This window comes from Galendromus occidentalis, unplaced genomic scaffold (genome assembly GCF_000255335.2).
Source record: "Galendromus occidentalis unplaced genomic scaffold, Mocc_1.1 scf7180000077006, whole genome shotgun sequence".
Classification (NCBI taxonomy): Eukaryota; Metazoa; Arthropoda; class Arachnida; order Mesostigmata; family Phytoseiidae; genus Galendromus; species Galendromus occidentalis.
The window spans coordinates 18,092-23,153 of record NW_003804995.1 but is presented as its reverse complement, the minus strand read 5'-3'; the positions used below and the strand labels follow the sequence as shown (position 1 = coordinate 23,153).

Below are 5,062 nucleotides of genomic sequence, written 5' to 3'. Positions count from 1 at the left end.
GACCTCTCCGTGGCATGATAGACTGATGAACCAAACTTAGAGATGTTCCGTATCTTCATTTGAAAACTTGCGGTCCACGACTGTACTCGACGAAGAATTCAGGATTTTTTTCCGGGGAACTCTTTGACTTGTAAGTTGGTTACCGCGACACATTGGCCTTCCGTGTAATCCATAATGTCGACAGCATTCACCCAGAGGCCTAGATTCACGATCTTGAGAGTATCGTCTATCAGCTCAACGTTTTGTTTCTTTCTTTGAATGCCATCGCGACACATGAGAGTTTGCGGCGGTCCTACACTGTAACCGCGATCAGATCGATCATCTTATTACTCTCCGTGTGGAGTATTTCGAGGACGGTGATCATCTTATTCAAATTCTTTGGGAAGCCGGATCCCTCGATGGGTTTGACTTGACTCATCTAGTATAATGAATCATTTTCATCAGTTGCTGTCTCATCTTGATTCGAGATTATGAAGGGTGTCATGATTTGAGATAAGCGATCAGAATTGCATCTGATGTACTTCGGTAATAATCTGACGTAATTCGAAACTCGCCGTGGCCTGATTGTACGCGGGATTACTCGGCTTCGTCTCAATGACATTGATGCGATAGCAGTTTCCGACTGAGATTTGATGATGGAAGGAGTCGCACACAGCACCTTATGCCACGACCTGAATCGTTTCCGAATTATCGGCCAAGATGAAGGTGAAGATAGTACCCTCCTCGTTATTCTTCTTCCAATGTCGGATCGCGGTTTTCGACTGCACACAACCTTCGACGACACGTCCAATAGATTCTGACTCGAGCGACATAACGAGCTTTGGTGTTTCGCCAAGCTTCCATTGATCTCTCCGTTGTCTGATGAGATTTCAAGCATATAGATAAGGATAATCGGAATAACTTGCCTCCTCTCTTGAGTGTCCTCAACAACGTTACTCTGGACTTCCCTTTTCCTCGTGACGAGCTCAGCTCCGATATTCTAGTTCGTGGACAGATTTGACTTTCGCTTTCTTTCGATACGATCTCTCCAACTCGCTACGATCGTGATCAGTACGTCGCGATCAGTGAGTTGTCACGTGGCGCGAGCGTTTTCGCGCGTGACGGCATCGATGTCAATATTGGACTCGAATCCTCGCCGTCTTTCAAGATAACTATTTCATTCAGGTTATGCGTTTGGAGGAAATTTTCTCGGATTTCGCTAATTGTTTGTGTTTATAGATTATGAGAAAGATGAGATTCATGAGCGGAAGAAATACTGATACTTATCTAAAATACTGATACTGATAGACAGCTCCTCCGCATGAGTATCAAATAATAAGCTCTCGGCCCTGTTATACTGTCCGGGAGCGATATCTAAACAATGGTCTTCGTTCCAAATCATGGTCTGCTGAAGGGTGAATATACATTTGAGCGCGAATCCGATTTGAGCGCAGGTATGGTTTGAGCGCGAATGCGATTCGGGCGCGGAACCGATCTGGGCGCAAGTGCGAACCGAGCGCGAGCCAGTTTGAGCGCAGCCAACTTTAGCGCAGTCAATACGAGCGCGAATCAATTTTAGCGCGAGCTGATCCGAGCGCGGCCTATTTGAGCGCGGCCGATTTGAGCGCACCGTCCTGGCATCAGACGATTCGTTTTCCTGGTGTTGATTTCCGAAAAAGATATCTCCGACTCCGGGAGATCGCGATCCACCGCTGCTTAAGCGCGCATCTCAGCAGCTCGCAGGGGACGCCGATAGCTTCCGATCGACGTGAATATTGACAGAATCAGCCGTCGGGGAATTGGTTAAATCACACGCCTTTCAAATTGAAAGTCAAGCTTCAGCGCATTGAGAAAAGCGTGTACTAGAAATTCGAAATGCGCGCCGTTCGCAGTGCGTCTCGGCGACATAGGCGGCGACATTGACGAAATTGGCGACATTCGCGACGTTCGGTGCTCGACGTGTGAGAACGCGAGTCCGTTCGATTTTCACTGAGGCTAACTGAGACAGATAAAACTCATCATGCCGATTGAATATGCGACTTCGACCAGAGGAAAACCACTGTTGCTCTACGATGGCCATCAGTTTCGGCAGGATCGGAAAAAGTGGCGATGTTTGAAGAAAGGTTGCTCCAGTCGAGCAGAGATCAAAGAAGAAAGAGTTTCGGTCAGTTCTGCATAGACATGAGACGATGTGACCATGTACATATATGTATTACGGAAGGAACTCAGTTTGCTCCGACCCCCGCTTCACGCCGGTCTTTATGCAGGTTTTTCCGGACCATGACCACGCTCCGGACCCAGTCGCAAACGAAGTTCGGAGAAACGTCAACGAGCTGCACGAGGCTGCCTTGAAAGCCGATAGCGACAGTAGAACCTCAGTTATCGTCGACAAGCTGGTCGGCACGCTTTCCTCAGAGGCTGTTATAGGTCAAATGCCGAATATACTTCTTCTGCGAAAACAGGTGTCTTACGTCCGAAGGAAAGTCGATCCGAACCCAAGAATTGTTGTTCAATCGCGCCAGGACATAAGAATCACGGACGCTGAGAAGGTATTCCGGCGGAAGTGTTATCGTCCTGCATCGATGATATCTGCTGTAACATATATCATCAGTGAAATTCTCGTCAATTTCCAGTTGACGTCGAAAGGAGAAGCGTTCTTGCTTTTGGATTCCGGACCGACAGATCCGGATCGAATGATAGTGTTCTCTACAGCCGCAAATCTGAGGCTCCTTAGGGAATGTCCAGAATAGTTTCTGGATGGTACGTTCAAGATTTCACCGGTTCACTTTACGCAGCTATGCTCGATTCATGTGCGACTTCATGACGGGAACGTGGTTCCGGCTGTGTTTGCGCTCCTGCCTGATAAGAAGGCGTATACATATCGAAAACTGCTTGATCTGATCGTGGACTCGCTGGATGGTTTCGATCCACAAGCCATTCATACAGACTTTGAGGTTGCCATGATTCAGCAGCTCGAGAGAGCTTTCCCGGCAGCCGGGATTGTAGGTTGTGCTTTCCACTTTAATCAAGCGTTGTGGCGCCGCATACAGTCGGACGCCGATCTTCTTAGAACGTATAAAGCATCGTGCGATTTCACGCTTGAAATCCGAATGTTTGCCGCGCTAGTCTTTGTTCCGGTCGCAGATTTGAGTGAGAACTACAACGCTCTCTTGGAGTCTGACTTTGTACAACAGAACTCGGAGCTTCTGAAGAACTTCATCGATTACTTCGAGTCAACTTGGGTCGGTCGGGCCCGTCATCCTCCTATTTTCAAAGTTGAATGGTGGAGTCTTTTCCTCGTGGCGAAGGAGGGCATGGCTCGGACCAACAACAACTTGGAAGGATGGCATTCCAATTTCGCGGGCCGGTTCACTAGTCGGCACCCATCATTCTCAACGCTCGTTGAGAAACTGCAATTGGAGCAAGGTAAAACGGAGTACACGGTTCACAATTCACGCTCGCAAGGTTCATGGACATCGCAGAAGAAAGTTTACCGCAACTTGACTGCGCGTCTGAGTGAAATAGTAAACTCCTATGGCACAATGGATACTGTAAAATACCTACGAAAGATCGCGCATAATTTAAAGTTCAAGTAGTGAGCTTGACTTCCAATTGAAACTTGACAAGTAGAGAGACTGTGAGGTGAGAAATTGTGAAGGAAGACTTTACTCCCTGCCTCATATTGTTCGTTGTTTGAACGAGGGATTAGTTGAGCAAATGTACCTATCGTTATATATGAGATATAAATTAATTGACCCCGTGACAACGAATGGTCTTCAATGCGCTCAAATCGGCCGCGCTCAAATAGGCCGCGCTCGGATCAGCTCGCGCTAAAATTGATTCGCGCTCGTATTGACTGCGCTCAAGTTGGCTGCGCTCAAACTGGCTCGCGCTCGGTTCGCACTTTCGCCCAGATCGGTTCCGCGCCCGAATCGCATTCGCGCTCAAATCATACCTGCGCTCAAATCGGATTTGCGCTCAAATGTATATTCACCCTGATGAAGTGCATTCAAAATCTCCGATTCTGGTTCTGTGACCGTATTGACTTCTCGATATCGAAATTAGTTGCCGAAACATGGGCAGACTCGGCAGAGGGGACAGACTCATTGAGCTTCGAGAAATCAACAGTTATACCATAGTATCTGTATAGCGGTTGGTCAATCAGGAACTGAAGCCAAGATTTCATGGTTGATTTTTTCACGAAGCCACTCAAATACGAAGACTTGTGAATGATGTTCTTTTTGAGATTCACGTTAAAAGCATAGTCGTCATCAAGTGACCGTGGCAATGACAAGACCATGGTATTCACATCGACGGGCACGTTTATGACTTGCCCGACTATGCCGTAGCAACCATTACGACGTAAACGACGGATCTGCATATATGGTATCCGCGGTGACACGAGACGTTCCGATAGAGGATCTAATTTCGGCAAGTACGTCGGCTTCGCTGGATATTGATATCCATTGGTCTTACTGAGAGGTGGGATTTTAAATTTCCGACACACTCTGAAACAATTACCGCATAGCTTGAAGACCGTGGTATCCTCGTTCTCGAAATGGTCTCGCAGAAACATCGCCATACTAGGATTCACTGTTTTGAGATCGCGGAGAAACCAGAGGCGATCACAGACATCGCATTAATGCCCGAACTCGTTGTCAAGGAATATATTTTTGAATCGCTGCGTCGCTCTTTTCCACCTATATTCGTAAGCCGCATTCCTCGTGCATTCGGTACCTCCATCGAAATTCGCAGCATTATTTCTGAAGACACTCAGCTCATTTCGTAGTATCGCTATCCTGACGCATGAAATGTACCGATTCTTGCCGACTCACATTGCCAACTTCAGGGATAGAACTCAGCGCACCAATATCTTCAGTTGTGGCCTCTGGTGACTGGGCCATTGCCCGACGAACACGCATCTCGCGGACTCTTTCCTTTGATGTTCTCGGCCGTTTCGCAACTGCTTCAGACTGCCCTGTATTTTCAGCTACTCTTGCTTTCCGCTTTACTCGCATGATGCTATTTGTCTTCGGCCTCATGGCGAACACCAAGGAATGAAGTCCTATTGGGAGACTCAGCT

General features: G+C 47.6%; 1 pseudogene; it reads right to left on the bottom strand.

Annotated features, from left to right (window-relative positions):
* Window positions 1–3,988: 3,988 nt before the first annotated feature.
* LOC114828046 (uncharacterized) lies at window positions 3,989–4,883 on the bottom strand (annotated as a pseudogene).
* Window positions 4,884–5,062: the final 179 nt, after the last annotated feature.